At 35.4% G+C, this 19364-nt stretch overlaps 1 pseudogene; it reads left to right on the top strand.

The window, feature by feature from the left end:
- Nucleotides 1-249: 249 nt before the first annotated feature.
- On the top strand, nt 250-12126 carry LOC106830475 (olfactory receptor 13C7-like; annotated as a pseudogene).
- The last annotated feature ends 7238 nt before the right edge of the window (nt 12127-19364 follow it).

Here is a 19364-nt window from a genome sequence, read left to right as displayed (position 1 = left end):
TATGTATGTGATGATCTTGCTGGGAAATATAATCCTCACCTCAGTAATTGTGATTCTCACTTGCACATACCCATGCATTTCTTCCTCTGTAATCTTTCTTTCCTGGACATTTGCTACACAAGCTCCTCTGTCCCACTAATTCTTGACAGCTTCCTGACAGGAAGGAAAAGGGTTTCCTTCTCTGGGTGTATGGTGCAAATATTTCTCTCCTTTGTCATGGGGGCCACAGAGTGTGTGCTTCTAGGCATGATGGCACTTGACCACTATGTGACCATCTGCTACCCACTGAGATACACTGTCAACATGAGCACAGGTGCCCACATGCCTGTGGAAGCTGGATCCTGGGTCGCTGGGCTTGTGGACTCTGGTACAGACATCTCTCGCAATGCAATTACCATTTTGTGCTAACAACGTCTTTCTAAGTAAACTATGCAGGCATTTTGTCATATGAACTCCCTTAAAAAAGTACTACCTTTTCTTTTTTATGCAATGTGTATTATATTATAGACCAACAAGTTTTGTTTGCCAGCTACCATAACTTTTCTGGATTTGGTACATAATGAGACTAAGATAACTGAAAAAGTTCCCTAGTAATGCACCCTAAGTTTTAACCTAAATAAATAGAGGTGGCACGATAACAGAGAATTCCTCTGGGACTTTGAGGTCATGTTGTAACGAAGACTTCTCTTCTCTGCATTGGACCATACAGCTCCTAATCAGTAGGAGAACTAGAAAGAACAGGTAACTGACAAAAACTGCAATAAGAGGATAAGAGGTGTCCAAAGAGAAAGAGTCAAGTTGTTCAATGACCTGAGGGGCTACCAGATTTTGGGCACTGGGGGATAAAACAAACATGGGGCAAAACTGAGATAATCTCTATTGTCTGAAGAGTGTGGCCATGTGGAGCAGTGTCAAAATGAGGAATAGAAGCCCCATTTCCATTGAAGGAATTGAATTAGATATGTGAATAGGGGAAAGCACTCCTTTTTTCCAGACTTTTGAGAGTGAGAATAGAAATATAGAACACGAATCTAAAGTAAAAGATGACAGCTACTGACAAATTGTAAAAGTAAGCATATGATATCTTCCTTTCTTGCTAACAGGTAATTAAGTTTTCTTCATAAAATTAAATAAGTTAATTCACGCATAGCACTAAATAGTGCCTAGAACACACTAAATGTCCACTAAACATTGGCTGGTTTTCATTATTAGCATTGGATGCACTTTAAGAGGCCATAATGATTTGAGTAGGCACAAGATTTTCATCCTTACTTTTTATGGAGTAATTTTGATGCTATGAAGCTGTTGTCTCTTAGCTTCAAATCCTCTTTTCTATGCTCTGGTTTATGACTTAGGATTGGGATACTGAAAGCAGTATTTCTCCTTTGTTAGCAGGCTTCTCTTAAATTCATCCGAAAGAGTTGCTGGAGAGATAACGGAAGGTTGGATAAAGATAACGGACTTGAGCCTCCCTATTTCCTTTTTGTTCCTGTAATGGTCACCCGAGCTTTGGGTCTTCACCATGACAATGATAGCTCCCTAAGTACTTCCAGTATTAGTTTCAGTTTTTATTTCTTCTTTCTGTAACCCAGAACCAGTAGCTTACCAGGGCCCCCTCCTCAGAGGTTTGAATCTGTCACTTAGCTTTTACTTCTGTGAATGAATAGCACTGATCAAGGCTCTAGTCTGTCTTGAGGTATCTTTAAAAGCAATGAAATATGCAGTTGTCTGCTTAAGAAATGTAGTGAATCAGATAGAGCATAAGCAATACTTTTGGCCAGACTATGATTTCCATACACAATTCAATAACAGAAAGTCCTAGGCAAGACATTTGTATTTCTTCTGCATTTGCTTTCTTGTGGCTACAATGTAGATTATGAAAATCTCTATATTATACTCTAAAATGACATAATAATAATCATATGATCATATAAAATGAAAACATTTAGCTTACCAAACCCTGAGATACATACGAGAAGGGATAAACTTAGGACCTTGAGAAAAAGAAACATAAGTAAAATTCTTTTCTTTGCCAATGCATACCTAGCACCCACCTAAGCTCTCTGCTTGGCACACAGTATGCTATTTCTATAAACTTGTTGAATTAATGAATAAGCAAGTAAATAAATGAATGAAAAAATCTCCATAAGGGTACATAATGGTTTCCAAAATAACGTATCAAGATCATATTATTGGATCCTCATGAGAAATCTTCAAGGAGTTAATATTTCCCCAACATTACAGAAGAGATCTAGTTCCAGAAATGTAGAAATATCTGAAGTCAAACCAGGATGTGGGAAGTCTTTGATTTGAATAAAACAATTAACAAACTTAACCTAACTGTTATAAAATACACATTCTTCTAAAACACATATATTTTGTTAGGCTGAAAGCAAGAATCAGTAAATTTCAAAGAAATTATATTAAGCAGCCCATATTCTCTCAATTAAATTAAATGTAATTAATTAATTAAAAAGCTCCATAAACTGAGATAACTAAAACACACTTCTGAATGACTAATGAGTAGCAGTCATATTCAAAATATTTAAAACTTCTATGGCAAGTGCCTTAGTAAAATAATGAATGCCTGCCGTAAACTAGCAATGTGGCCATAGTAACATATGCCAGCTAAGTTTCAGCTTTGCTTATTGAGCAAAGAAAAAATTACAACCAAAAATTTACAACCAGACCTGAGCTTGTACTCGTTGGTATAGCTGTACTGGTTGTTCATATTTAGTGTTCATTCCAATTGGTTGGTAGCTGTGCCATAGTCTTTGTAAAATATTTTCAATAGCAACCTGCTAAGAAATGACATATAATTCAAGACAGCAAATTAAAGTTTACTGGATACAGAAAAAACAGTTTTTGGAGAGAAAGATTTGTACTTAAATTTTATGGGAAAGTTGGTTTCATAAGCAAGAGAGAAAGAAAGAAAGAAAAAGAAAAGGAAAATAAGGATAAGGAACTATATAGAGAATTTGAATGCAAGAATAATATGCAAGGCATTGTGCTATATATTCACATCTAATTATTCCCTACTAAATCTTCACAATAATCTTGAAAGGTATATCTACTTACTCTTAATTTATAAATGAAGAGACTAAGACTCATAGAGGTTAAGATCATACAGACTCTAAGTGAGATCTAGTTTTCAAACCATAGTCTTGAGTATAAAGACATTATTTCCTTTACTGCCTACTAATCAGGAGAGAAATATCCTAAAGTCCATTTGCATCTGAATCAGGAAAATTAATCCAAAAATATTAAAGGGCAAGACAACTAAGATTTCCTAACTGGATTTAACCTCAGAATTTCTCCAGAGCTGTTAACTGGATATATAGGTGAATTAGTGAATTTTCATGATCAAGTCCAAGATGATTATGGCAAAGGCTGTGAATAAGAGTGGATAGTATGTTGACTTGTTCTCGAGCCCAGCGTTGCATCATCCTTCTGAGATACTCATTGATATCCCTGTACTGACATGTAACAGACAGTAATCACCAGGAACTAAGTGTTTTAACCAACCAGAAAATTGCCAATTAACCTTGGGTCTTGGATTTTCAGTGTGATGCACTTAGGGAAGATGAACTTTTAGTGTGCAAGAATTTTTAGTTTATCAAGGGAAGAAAATATTACTGGTTAGGAGACTGGATGTAAAGTCAAACTGTTTAGATTGGAGTCATGCTGTTGCAGGAGAGCATAGCAACATTATTGCAAGGCTTTAAGCTTAGCAAGAACAAATTACAAAATGGGTGACTGAGAAATATGCAACTTGCTAATTCTCATAAATTACTGTGTTAGATTGTTTGTGCTTTGGAATCAAAGGCCAGAAGGTAGTAGTATCTTATCAAACATGAAGGCAAGGGGCTTAAGAACGCTGGGCCCTTGTAGGAACAGAACGCCGTCTGCATAACTTGCCGGATTGTTTGTTCCCAGGATACTCCCTCAGAGAATGGCCTTGTGTAGGGCCGGGTACATTGAAGGGGGGAAGATTAGAACCGCTGAGCTTTGACTTTCATATTCCTGCTGGCATGAGTTCCTGCTATGCTTGTACTTCTTGGCCTGCAAATAAATACGTGGCGATCAGAGGGATGTCACCTCAGTCCTGGAGGCTGATGGTCCCCTGTCCCATTAAATAATATAGAATGTGTTGTGTCTATTATACAGACGTGTTCTGTACATTCATTTCGCCCACTCCTTCAGCTGCCTGCCTAGCTGGTCTCGGCAGCATCATGCCTCCAATTCTACTTTACTAATCTGAAATATCTTCAGTGCTGTGCAGTGAATGTACTTTAGTAAAACAAGCTGGGTCTAAAGCAATATTGAAAGGTGAGGACTGTGGCAAATCTCTTTAATTCTATGAGAATGCCCATTATATGAGAATAGATTAAATAAATCTTGAGACATTAATATAATAGGATAATATACAGCCATTATAAACATATGTTCCCTGAGTATTTGATGATATGTGAAAAATTGTTTATGATATATGTTAATCATTACAAGATGTAAATGATGGATAAAGGTCAAATTTTTATGCCCTATAATATAATGCTTCTCATGTTTATCTTTAAAATTTTTGAACATAAATTTTTCTGTCAATTATGTCCGAGTTGATCTCAATGTTGACCATAATCCCTGGCTTGTAACAATTACTCAGTAAATAATTGGCAGATGAATAAGGGGGAAAGAGTGTGATGCATTTTTAATAAAATATTTTGGAAAAATTAGTTAATACTTTTAAAATACCAATCTGTTGCATGTCTGAGACATACAACCACATAGTTATCATTTGGATGAAACAAAAAAAAAATCCATTCAGAGAAAAAAATTCCGTTCATATTTTTTCAGGAATCATATGAAAATCTTACCTCAATGAAAATTAAAATGTCATGTCTATAATGAGTAGAAAAATCATAAGTTGGAAAAGTGCAGAAAATTTGAAGAGCAAAGTGTTAATCAATTAAGAGTTCATACAAATCAAGAGGAAATCTGTCAAAATACCAAGTGAGAGGTAAGCAAAGGATGTGGATGGACAACAAAAGAAAAAATAAAAGTAATACATAAACATAGAGGAAATGTTCAATTTAACTAGCAATCATAGAAATAAAAAACTAAAACCAAATCATGTTTTATGCAAAAAGAATAAACACCTTCTCAAGTTCTAGAAAGTATATGAAAAATGGTTTGTGCATTTACTTCAATTAGCAGTATAAAGTAAGTTTGAAAAAATAGCTTTGTATGTGTACTAAGAATTCTCCATTCACATCCTTTCTTTCTATGATCCTATCTCTAGAGATTTACCCTAAGTTATTTCCAGGAGAAGGAAAAGCAGATTAGATAGCCTGATGCGTGGATGTCAATGGTCATTATAACAAACTCTCAAAAAATTAGAAACAAATTAAAATTTCCAATAATATTAAAATCACAGGCCAGATTATAGTGATTCCACCGTATGGAATTATTGAATGAAACAGTCTTCAAACATTAAAAGGGAATATAACAAAAACTACGAAAAATCACAGAAAGTTATTGATATAAAGCGGCAAATACTACTTGAAAATTAACTATACTATAATTATATTGGTATAAAGAAAAATTGGTTTTTGTGTGGTATAGAATTAATAAGAATATGAATCATAAAAATAGTCTAAAGAGGTGGAATGACTTACATAGGATTTTATTAGGATTGATCCGGTATTATTTCTGGAATAAAAAAGAAAAAAAATTGGGGAGAAAGTTTAACATTTCTGAGAACTTTTACACATATTCTGATTCCAGCCCAAACTTATGTTGAGGCTATACATTACAGACATATTCAGTGAAAGTATGAATTTCCAAGAAATATATGGCTGGGGAAGGTTTTCTTTAAGTCAAGATAATTGGGTCTTTGGAATGTGCAGAAGTCAGGGACTTTATCTCTAGGGAATCCTGAGTCTCTGACTCACAACCTTAGGGATCAAAGAAGTTTGTAAAAATGAGTGTGAACTTGACTTCCCAAAAAGGTTGACTCTCTCTGGAGTAAATGTCAACTTTAGGAAAAATCATGGGAAACTGGAGTTGCATCATTGATCTTTATTTTTAGTATGTTTTATTTTCTTGAAACACTCTTAAGAAGATTCACATACAGACAAATTCTCTGATTGTGTCTGTTCTTTCCCATGTTTCCTTTTAGGAAGGAGGAGCAACCATCTTTCCAGTTGAGAATCTTCTGGTCTCATCTGAAAAATGCAAATGAAATCCAAATTCCTAGGAATTTTTCTATTACTTAATAGAATGAAATGGTGTGAATGATTTTAAAACCCAGTCAAGAGGTAGGAGAAAGAGAGAAATTTTTATTAAAATTATTTCGGAAGAAAAACATCCTATCAATAAATATAATGATATTTGAGTTGAGGTGATCATTGCTGGTGGGATTTCAAAAATACGTATGCATGTATATATACTTTTCTATATGAAGGAAGAAATACAAAACTCCAGTATCATCTCCAAGACAAGGATATTATAATCTTTTTTAATTCCAAAATAGTCCGTGAAAGATACTAATGAGGAAAAGAAAGTCGTTTGCAATGCAACAGACCCTTATAAACAATAGGCTAATGGCTAATGCATTTAATTATCTGTTTCACCAAAATCTTTGGTAAAAATTATCTGGAGAGAGAGCTCATGGTGATTAGCTCTTTATAATTCACACATAAACTCTGCCAAATAAGGTTTTGAAGAAACTGTAATTAAAGGTGTTTATGGTAAAAATTGGATTAGAAATAGAAAAATACGGGGTCGCCCGGTGGTGCAGCAGTGAAGTTCACATGTTCAGCTTCTGGGCAGCATTCGCTGGTTCGGATCCTGGGTGTGGACATGGCACCGCTTGGCAAAAGCCATGCTGTGGTAGGCGTCCCACATATAAAGTGGAGGAAGATGGGCATGGATGTTAGCTCAGGGCCAGTCTACCTCAGCAAAAAGAGGAGGATTGGCAGTAGTTAGCTCAGGGCTAATCTTCCTCAAAAAAAAAAAGAAAAGAAATAAAAAAATATGTAATGGTAGGCAGAAGTAATTATGACTGAGTGTTAGTCTGAGCCTCAGGCAGCTAAGCAAGGGAAAAAAATATTCTCATTTATATAATAAATCAGGTAACACTACCCTGGACCTTAAGTCTCCAACTGCACCCAAAAGGAATTTGGGGCATATTTCTCATTTGAATTCATTATTGTGGATAATGTCTTCACAAGTGGAAGACAATCTATGTCTCCAGTTTTTTCAAAAGAGGTAAACACATTTTTACATGTATGTTTATCATATGAATCCTTGATGAAAGTTTAGTGCATCATATTCAATTGTGGCTTTATGAAAAATTTTACAAACTAGTAGACATAGTAATACAGTGGTACAAATGGGGGTCTAGGAATCATAAAGATAAGGGTTTAAATCATAGTTCTAGTATTTACCAACCATAAGATATTGAAAATGGTACTTAAACCTTTGAAATTTCATATTAATTTTCTTATAGGTAAAAAACTCATAGTAACATTTGGGTTATTTTGATGATTAAATGATTAAAATTATATGAAGTACCTAATACATAGCAGGATACTAGGACCACACATGTTGTCAATAACTCTTCTCATAGTGGGCTAAAATAATACATCTTTCCTCATAGTAGATTGAAGATTAGATTTTATAAAATCTATCAATCTTTCAATCTATCAACCAAGCGGATTGCTCTTTGTACAAATCAATTGTCTTAATCGATCTTTTAAAAGAGCTGGAGAGGATATAGGATTATTTCCTCTAGTGAGAATTTAGAGAACAGATGCCTTGTGTTTTTCATTGAAAAACCTTAATACTTTAAGTACTAAGTACTTAGTGCTTTAAATACTTTATATTAGATCTTCAAGTAGCTAAGTTAATAAAACAAAACAAAGCCCAATACTATAGAAAGTTAAAGAGCTTAACTTCTGGCTTGGATAAAAAGTGATTTTTAAGTAAAGAAGTAACAGATTTTCCTTAGGTCTGTTAAAACATGAAAATAGTACCCAGATGAAGTCTCGGAGCATTGAGCCATAGAGTATTTATTTCTTATAAAAGACCAGGAGTTGGAAGACAGGAATTAGAGGATGACTAGGATTCAGGCCAGTTTAGAGTGTTAAAAAATAAGACTTTCATCTTCTGGTGACAATTCTGTTCTAGGCATCAATGGTTTGCAATCTCTTTCGAGACCATATGATTAAGTCAAGAACTCAAGTTCTTTATCTTGGTGTACCTCCTGAAAACAATAAACACTGTGACCTGGAAGCTTTTGAGAATAGGTATTATAAGTGTTCTAGGTCCATCAGAAATAGTGGGTTCCTATGGATAACTGACAGGCACACCAGTACAACTCAGCCTCGGTGTGTGGTCTCTAGACACCTAATACAATCGCTCTCCTATTTAAATTGTTTTCCCATTTCTTACTCTGAATTAATCTGCCTAACATAATTGGACACCTACTTCAGGGATTTTCTCTTTTTTTACTGTGGTTTTTGCTTTATGCATAGTTATTTTAGAATTTGGGTAATTCAGAAAAGTAGAAAAAAGGTCTCTAAGATAATCATTAATGTTTTGGATATTTCATTCCTTTATTTCTATTCTGCCTAGGTTTTATTCTTTTGGTTTTGCAAACAATGTGGCAACTATTATTTTTTTTTGCCTTCACTTAATCATTTTAAGATAATTTAAAAATCATTCTTATGTTAATACAAATTCCTCACAAATGCGATGTTAATAGGTGCAAAATGGCCCATCAAGTTAATGTGCTGTGATTATTTAACAATTTCCCTAGAATTAGCCAAGAATGAAATACTGTTTTAAAAGATAATATCCAGTAATGACAGAGATCTAGTAATTATAGAATTATCCAATATACAGGTACACTGGAAAGTATTTATTAAAAACTATGAAGAATCTTAAAATCTTCATTCCCTTATTCCCAGATTCTTGGAATCCATTTACAGAAAGTAAACTTAAATGGAGAAAAAAATTCCAGGCACAACACTGTTTAATAGAGAGTTTGTTGATTGTTCCTTGAAAGTTACACCAGCATTGCAAGAGTAATGAAAATAATTTCCTCTATACTGTCCATTATCCATTTTTTCCCCATTTGAAAGCATTAAAGCAGATTGGTGGTTTCTGCTATAAATTTTTATAACTGAATTTTTTTTTGCAGCATCTATCTCAGATCTGTTAAAATACCAAATGCACATCATAATTATTCTCTGGAAGAAATTTCCAAATAGGAATCAGCTTTTAGGAGATGTTCCTAGAAAAGAAAAGAAAAGGAGTTTGACCTGATTCACATCATCCCTGCAAAAACTTCATCAGAGACCCTGGACAACTGACGCTCCTTCAAAGCCTCTATCAGAATGTTATTCCCAGATTGAGTAGGGTGATATGTGCCCCTACAGTCAATCAAATTCCAAATCTTAATACCAAATAGAAGTATATCCTGGCCTACCCAACTCTTCCTACCCTCTTTGGAATGTATGCCTACAAAGTAGGATGAAGCTTGATTTGGAAGAGAGTCCTCATCTCCATAACCAACAGATATATATATTCTATTATGCTAATTAAATTGTCTCGCCATTGTAAGCTGAAGTTTCATAGAAAGTAGCAGAAGCCGTCGACCAATAACTATGACAGAGAGAAATGGCAAATCCTACACCAGAAGCACAGCCATTGTTTGAAAACACTAAGTAGAAACTCATCCATTGGATCAATCATTTTTCCCTCTAGGAATACCTTAAGGCTGGGTAGAATACTATGAGAATGGAGAGGTATATTCAAAATTATGTTCTTTGATTTACTTACTATAAAGAAGATTAACTACTAATATTTACTCCACATTTTTTCAAAGTAAACCTGTTTGCTCCTGGCTCCACTAAGATGCTTGAACTGACTTTAAATTCTCTTTTTTTGGAAAATATTGACCCAAATTGCAAATTAAACAATTTGAAAAGGAATGACTTTCATATAGATAGAAATAAAAAGCAGGCTCTTCTGTATGTTATTTGGACACGAATATCTAAAATCTAAAGAACACAAAACTGATTGTAATATACTTTGACAGAGGTCTCACCTCCAAGTCTCAGCAGAATGTTCAGTTTTGCATTGTCTATTGTTCAATTACCATCCTACAGACAATGGAAGAACCAATGGCACTCTCCAATTTTATCGGAGAGAGATGGTCTAAAAGGCGTTGCTATTCATATGTGTTCTGTAGACAAACAGCATCTGGGAACACTGGAATAATGCAGCTCTTATAAACCACTTCAGATCCACTGATTCAGAATCTTTTACAAAGATTCTCCAGGTGATACATATGCATACTAAAATTTGGGAGCACTCCATGAGATGGGTGGTTCTCTTCCTCAGTTGCACATTAGAAGTGCCTGGATGGTATTATTAAAAAACCATGCCTGATGCCCATTCCTTAGACAAAATGCATAATTTTGGGAGAGAAATAAGCATGTAGTCTTAAAAAATGGGGGATTTAAAGTCAGAAAATGCACATTGGAATAGTAGCTCATTCACCTACTGTGTTTTTATACATATTTTACCTCTATGAAATTCATCTTAGAGAATTATAGAGAATATAAAATCAATAATATGTGTGAACATATTTGTAAATTGTAAAACCCTAAATCAATGATATTGTTAATGATGGGCATGGTATAAAATCAAATAAATAGATGTTTGGTTTTTTAACAGATTAAGCATTGTCTCTCCAAAATAATGAGACTCAAAGTGGCCTGTGGGTCAACTGAATTGGAAATTACAGATGCTTGTTAAAAATGCAAATAGTTCTTCCCTGCCCCAGAACTTGAGCATCACAACCTCAGGAAATGGAATACAGAAGATCATATTTAATAAGCTACCAATGTAATTATTACTTGTCTTCTAATAATAATAATTATTATTATTATCTCCTGCCTCATGAGCTAGAAGAGTAATTTGAAAAGCTAAACTCACAGCGGTGACCACCACTCTAACTAGTGCTGACATGCTTGTTGCCCCTCCCACTCCAGTCATCCCCCTCTTCATATGAAAATACTGTATGCCCTCCTTACACTCACATCCAATTTTCTCTTCTGAATTACTCCAGGTATGAAAACAGAAATGGAAAGGACCAATTGGACAGAGAATGAGTTCATTCTGCAGGGACTTTCTGAGTACCCTAGAGCTGAAAAGCTCCTTTTTGTGATGTGTTTGGTGACGTACCTGGTGACCCTCCTAGGGAATAGCACCTTGATCATCCTAACTCTCTTGGATTCCCACCTCCACATACTCATATACTTCTTCCTTGGGAATCTTTCCTTCCTAGATATTTGGTACACATCCTCCTCTATCCCCATGATGTTGATACACTTCCTATCCAAAAAAAAAAAAAAAATCTCCACTAGATGTGTCGTTCAGATGTCTGTGTCCTACACAACAGGGTCCACAGAGTGTGTGCTCCCAGCAGTGGTGACATATGACAATTACGTGGCCATCTGCAACCCTCTGAGATACCCCATCATCATGAGCAAGGCCCTTTGCATTCAAATGGCAGCTCTCTCCTGGGGATTGGGCTTTCTCAACTCATTAATAAAAACTATTCTCGCAGTACTGTTGCCTTTCTGTGGAAAAAAAAAATGTCATTAATCATTTTGTTTGTGAAATATTGGCCTTTGTCAAGCTGGCTTGTACAGATACTTCCTTGAATGAGATTACTATAATGTTGCGTAATGTAATATTTTTGTTTTCTCCATTAATGTTGATTTGTATCCCTACATTTTCAACCTTTCTACTTTGCTAAGAATCAATTCAGCAGAAGGGAGCAAAAAGGCCTTTTCCACCTGCTCAGCCCATGTAACAGTGGTGATTATGTTCTATGGGGCAATCCTCTTCATGTATATGAAGCCAAAGTCCAAAGACTCTGCTTTTGAAAAACTGATTGCCCTGTTCTATGGAGTAGTCACACCCATGCTCAATCCTATTGTCTATAGCCTGAGGAATACTAAGGTGCATGCAGCTATGAGAAAATTGATGACTAGACACTGGTTCTGGAGGAAAAGATGGAAACTTACATCTTGGAGTTCATGCACAAAATAAGATCATATTTTGGAGGCAAAAGTTATTAATATAAAGAGAACAAAAGAAATAAAAGTGATATATAGAATCACAGAATTTAAGAGTTAGAAAGAAACTTCCACATAATAATCTAACTTTATCTTTTTTGAAATTGACTGTTATGAAAATGTAAAGACAGCTAGACTAAGAAGTGAGAGTAAACTTTTAGAAATAAAAAAATTGAAGTTATGCTTTTCCAAGAAAGTCCAGTTCATATGTCTACTTAACAAGTATTTTTCAGTTCCCTTTTTGAGAGAACTATTTGAGTTTGTGTTTTTCTGTTTGCTTATTATTGATTTTTTTTTCACCCAGGAACTTGAGCTGGCCTCAACCTTGTTTTCAGGTACATATTTCCCCTTCTTCTTCCCCCTCCATGTTTCTCCCAAATCCTTAGTACATGCTGAGCTCCACTCACCATGTAGTTATCCAAAAGTATCAAGTTCAAGTTCTTTCACAACTAAGGACAAGAGCTTATGCCACTTCAATCTCATTATCATATCTGTCCTTCTATGGTAACATCCTGCAACCTCATTAAAGATAATTCAAGTGTTATATTTCCTGGAAATCCTTCTAAAATTTACCCAGAGTTATGTCTTCCATCTTTTATGTTGCCTGGAACTTTATGTTCATTATAGCAATTTTCCTTTTACACTGTAATGATTTGTTAGCTTCTGAAATCTCCCCAATGGCAGAACTCAATTTTCTCTATATGAAGTTCAATGTCAAGTTAATTTTAAAAAGTAGCCATAATTAACTGTTGAATTAATTAGCTAATTAAAATTATAAAAGGATAATAAGATATAGTCAAAGTACTTGACATAATACATGGAGATAAGTGAACTTTAATTTATGTAATATTTCATACACCAAATGACAAATCCAAATGCTTTTGGTAAACCATCAGCTAATTTTAAATTTATGGAAAAACAAGGGCAGGAAAAAGATTGAATAAAATATATGGAAGACGTTATTTGAGTTAGGTAAAACAAAAATCATATCAGTGTATATCATTTTCTAATAAGCCATCACTGAGAAAAATACACCAATTGTATAAATTCTTAAAGAACACTGACAATTTCACTTTCAGAAGAAATAGTCTCATTTTAAATATTTTCCTTTCAAAAAATCCCCTTGAAATTGCTAATGAGTAATAATACACAGCTGCATTCTTTTTGTATAATATAATTTCATATACATTTGTTTGGTATATAGTTGAGCCACCTGGTTCATGGTCATAGCCTGAACTGGATGAGGAGAGCATCTCTACTCAAGGGTCACCCAGCAAAAGATTTAGTAACTCAATATGGTTCAGGAAGGCATCCTTGGTTGTTCAGGCCAGCATGGTGCTTTGGAGCTTGACTGGAGTAAGTGAAACGTCAGTGTTGAAGGGAAGCCCAGTTCAAATTGCCAGAACCGAGCAGAATGAAGAGGACGTCCACACAGGGAATGGCTCAGCTCAGGTTGTCAGAATACAAGCAGGATGAAAAGGGCATATATACAAGAGAAATGTGTAGACACCAGCACCAGTTGAGGGCAAATCTGCAAAGGAAGACTACCCAGAAGAACATATTAGAACACAGCAGGATAAAGAAAATGTCGACTAGCCAAAGGAAAGAGTCGGGCAGGTGGCCTGGCATAAGTTGTTAGAGCCTGAATAGGTGAGGAAGGTGTCCACAGGGGAATGATTTAGATCATGGATGTCTAAGGCTGAGAGAGGTGTAAAAGGGAGTCCCTGAAGAAAGACCAACTTGAGTGAGAAGGGCACACCTAAGGAGAGGAAAATGATCAACTGTGTCGGTGACACAGATTTCTCACTGTCAGAGAAGGAGTTACAATTGTGGAAAGGGTGAAAACTAGAACAAAACCTGTGGCATTGCATCAGAATTGGAGTTAGTGTGAACTCATGGTTTTCAATATATAGAGATATATAGAGTGATGTACATATACATATAGAAAGATAAATATAAATGATGGCTAGATACAGGTATATGCATATAAATTAATATGGATGTAAATGTTTATATATGTGTGTGTATATACACACGTTCATACATACATATAAAACCATATATTTATTCTGCAGATATGCCTACTGGCAGTGATATGCTAATAGTAATTGTGCATCTAGTATCTGATCTTGATTTCCAAATGCAGTTTATCACTAAAAGGAACCAGGGCTGATTCCAGAAATGGTGAAGGGAAAAATCTTGATTTTGATAGGAATGTACATGGATATAGAATTCTAGATTGACAGTTGTTTTTCTTTCAGTACTTTAATGATCCTGCTCCATTGTCTCTGCCTCGCACTGTCCAAGGGGAAGTCCTGTTGTTTTAGAGAAGAACAAAGAATCTTTCAAGAACTTTATCTTTTTTTATGATTTTAAGCAACATGATTATGATGTGCCTTGGTGGGGTTTTTTTCTCGTCTGTTATTCTTTGGTCGTTGAGCTTCTTGTGTCCGTATGTTTATTTTCATCAAATTTAGAAAAGTTCCATCCATTATTTCTTTCTTTAAATATTATTCTGCCAATGCTTTTCCTTTTCGGAGTCCAATTACATGTATACCAGACCATTTAAATTTGTCTCCCAGCAATTAATGATGTGTTCACTTTTTCAGTCTTTTTTCCTCTGTGTTTCATTTTGAAGAGTTACTATTGCTGTGATTCCAAATTCATCATCTTTTCTTTGTAGTGCCCAATTATTTTAATTTCACCCAATGTATATTGGGTATATTTATTTACATGTATTTTTCATTTCTAGATCTTATATTTTATATTTATTTCTCTATCTCTAAATGTAATCTTCTATATCTTAAATAACGTGCTTTAATTTTTCTCTATCTTCTTGAATGTATGGTATGTAGTTAGAATAATTTTTAATGCCTTGTCTAGTAATTCTATCAGTATCAGTTCTGTGTCTGTTTTTCTTTTTAAATAGACTTCCTCTCTTTTAGTTTTATTGAAGTATGATTAACAAATAAAAACTGTTTTCTATTTAGGTTGTATAACATGTCTTTTTTAGGGTGTAAGGTGTGCTAAGATTCCAGGCCTTGTATGAGTTCTGAAAATCATTCCCTCTAATCCTCTTGAGTGACTCTTTCCCAGGCCCAGTTAGTTTCCTCACACACCTGCGCTGATTAGTACTCAGTTGAGGACTTGAGGGACATCCCCCTTGGATCTCAAGAGCTCTTCTTTCTGTATCTTCCTCCTCCCCCCTGGTATTTTGTTCTTGAAAACTAGCTGCTGTGCTCTCCCTGGCCTCTCAACTCCATCCTCTAAACTCAGCGAGACTCCACATGGTTCCTTCTCTCTATCTTCTTACCTGGAAACTCACTCAAGGAAGTAAGCTGGGAAAATTATAGGGCTCACTTCATTTGTTTCTCATCTCTCAGAAATCATTGTCCTATGTTGCTTGATTTCCAATGTCTTAAAATTAGTTGTTCATGCATTAGTTCTGTTTTATTTTTATTGTTTCAGGTAGAAAGGCAAATCTGATCTCTGTTACTTCATCTTGGTTAGAGGCAGAAATTTAAATCCTACTCACCTATCTGTTTTCACCAAAGGGAATTTTGTTTAGTATATTCTAGTATGGGTGGCTATGGAGTAAAGCTGGAAGAGAGAGAGAGATCATGGAGTACTTTATGCTTATATCCATAAGTACTGCCAGGGTGATAAGCCTAGCCTTGTAATACACTGATAAATGCTTCTCAATTTAATTGAAATACAGGAAAATTCAAAATAACTGAAGCTAGAGTCTAGTCAGAAAAAAAATCAAAAATGGATTGTATCAAAGTGATAATCCCATCTCTCTAGCTGATTGACAGGCGGTCTTTTGGAATTAGCAAGTAAGAATTCTTAAATAACAATCATAAGTATATTAAAATTATTATAAAAATATTAAATAAATTTTATCAATTTCAAAGAAGACAAAATTAGACTAGATGTGTAAGAAATTGCCTAAGATCACTCAGCTTGTATAGAAAAAACAAATTAGAATTCTTTCCTCCAGATCCCAACTGTATTCTTCTTTCCCCTATACCACAGCTCAGACCAATTATTAGAAAACAGAGCAAACCATTTTATAGAAATTTGTCCTAAATTTCTCCCTAGACAACATCATCCACACCTGGGGCTCTATTTTCACCTCTGTGCAAAGGACTTCCCAATGTGTAGGTTTAGCCCTGATTTCTCTCCTGGCCTGTACTAGTCTGCCTCCACATGGAAGTCTGACCTTCAATGCGTAGTCACCAGAAAACAAATGTACATCCTTATCTTTCTGAAGTCATCATCCTTCTCCTCTCATCCAACCAATGGCTGCCTTGTATGTTCTTTCTTTAGACTATTGGAGTAATCTTTGATGACTATCTGTCCATATCTGAGAGATCCCCAAATCCAATCCTACAACCCTCTGATTTCCTTGTTCATCCTATCTTCTTCGTTCCATTCCTTTCTGTTTAAGTCTTCATTGCCTTTACGGACACTGTTGCAATAGACCCCTAAGTCACCGCTCCCATTCTCAATAAATCCTCTATACTGTCACAAGCCCAGTCTTTCTAACCTAAGAGCTTAACCAGATAACATCACAGGAATGCAAAAAAATCTTCATTGATTTTCCATATTCTATAGAATAAAGCTCAGTAGTAAAAGATTCTTAACAATCTGGCCTCGTTGAGATAATAAACTCGAGGAGAGATAACAGGACATTTTAAGAAGAATAGAAATTTTCCTTAGGAAGACTACATATAGAAATAGAGCCTTGTTGTTCTTGGATATTTTCTCCCTCCTCCCCTATAGATCAGATTCATCCTGCCCTTATGCAGGCAGTGAAGGTGAAATCTCTGAATGAGGATAGGATGAGTGAATATGAATAGTTGTAATTCAAAACTGCCTTAAGTCTAGTCAGAGCATTAGCTATTACTTATGTATACTTGTGTATACTCCCCTTCTGTCTATTACCTCCACTCTCTCACCCTTCTATTACTCTTCCAATGGCCATAGATCATTGCCTTCAAGGATTATCATTGGATAATGATAGGTCAATCCATTAACCCCAGTTTAACTACTGTCTGGATGAGGTTGTCACCTTTGGACAGACTAGATAAATCTTTGCTATGATTTTCTCACATGCGTAAAGTTAACCCAAGAACATCTTCTGTCTTTTTCTTCTACACAAATGGGCACCCCTTAACCTGGGTTCAAGCCATCACAACAATTCTACAGACTCTGGTGACAACTCTATGATAAACAACAAATAAGTTTTGCAAATCGACCTCACATTTAGTCATCTAGTTCAGACGGGATATACAAATACTGTGAAAGCTGCTGAGTGTACATTTTTTAATTCCTTATATTCTGTGGCTTATATAATAAGATATATTCATATATTTCATACCACTTTATTGATCTTGGGGTATTATAAATTCTATATGATAGATACATCTTTTCTTTCTAAATGCAACAGGTTCACTTATACCCTTGATTTTAAGGAACCAAGTGTCAGGGAAAATCACAATAAAAAAGGGTAATAATAGTTTCACTGAAACACCCTGTGGCTTCTTTGAATTTACAAAATAATGTCAGTATCCTAAGACCAACAATGTATCACTAAATTCTGATTTACTTTTCCTGACTGGCACTCTTCCACCCTACTTCTATTAAGGATATATTTGTGCATACCTTTCACATTTGAACATAGACATTCACATTGCACGTATCCATCTGCATGAACAGATATGTCCACACATGGAAAACACAGCCACACATTTATAGAATATGTGATTATTTCCATTACATTTATAAAGTTGAAAAAGTGACTGTATTAGTTTGTTTGGGCTGCCATAACAAAATACCAGAGATTGTGTGGGTTAAAAGACAGAAATGTATTTACTCATGGTTCTGGAGGCTAGAAAATCCAAGACAAAGGTATTGGCAGGTTTGATTTCTTCTAAGCCCTCTCCTTGGCTTGCAAATAGCCACCTTCTCACTGTGCCTTTTCCTCTGTGGGTGAGCATCCGTGGTATATCTGGTGTATTCCTGGTGTATGTCCAGTTTTCCTCTTCTTATAATGCCACAACTCAGATTGTATGAGGGCCCACACTAACAGCCTCATTTTAACTTGTTCACCTCCTTAAAGGCCATATCTCCAAATATAGACACTTTCTAAGGTACTAGAGCTTCGACATGACAGTTTGGGAGGGACACAATTCAGCCTAAAATAGAGGTTAATCATAAATTAGCTAAACAATTGACCTGATTTATTACATTTGTACATTAAATGTATACAATTTTAAATATTCAACAGTACACTTACAATGCTTAAAATCATATTGACACGTATGCAGGAGAGAAACATCTGAGGGCTGAATTATGGGGCTCAGGGAGTCGAAAGAACATGCGAGCAGCCAATGGCAGGACAGATGTATCCTTTATTTACTTCACTCTGGCTGACAGACAGCGGAGGCAAGCACACTAGTTCCCCTTATGGCCACTTTTATATGATTACTAGACAAAAACAGCATACAGCCAATGGGCAATGTTTACATTATGTAGGTGCAGGTTACATAAGGTAATTACATTATGGTGGGAGCATGCACAGCCTGCAGCAGACATGCTGAGTCACATCTGCCCTGAAGCTGTTCCGGTCTGATTGTCCAGAGTACCTCCATTTCTCTTCAACACTCTATAACCCAAAACAAAAATTAAAATTTGTCATCAGGAGAACCACTTGTATAAGATTTCAGATATACTCATAAAGACAATTTATATTATCTTAGATTTTCAGTGGTCAGTCAAGAAGAGACTTAGGAAGTTACACATCTCATTTAAAATGAGTGTCTTCCCCCATTATCCCAATGTTCTGGTGTATAATGACCACTAAACATCCCTTAGATAAATGTTTCTTGATGTTATTTGCTACTAGGGATGAAACGAGCACAAAGAGGGTGCCTAATCAGCAATTTCTTCACAGCCACTTTCACCTCTTTGTTGCATAGACTATATATGATAGGATTGAACATGGGGGTTAATGTATCATACATCAAAGCCATAAATTTATCTATTTCCTGTGAATCTACAGCCAAGGGCTTCAGGTACATGCAGAGAGCTGTCTCATAGAACCAAACCACCACAGTTAGCTGGGCTGCACATGTTGAAAAAGCTTTGCCTCAACCATCCACTGAACTGATTCTTAGGATGTTGGACAGGATGAACCCATAAGAGATA

This window comes from Equus asinus, chromosome 10 (genome assembly GCF_041296235.1).
Source record: "Equus asinus isolate D_3611 breed Donkey chromosome 10, EquAss-T2T_v2, whole genome shotgun sequence".
Lineage (NCBI taxonomy): Eukaryota > Metazoa > Chordata > Mammalia > Perissodactyla > Equidae > Equus > Equus asinus.
Note: the sequence above shows the minus strand (reverse complement) of the source record. Positions and strands in the feature narration are given on the sequence as shown.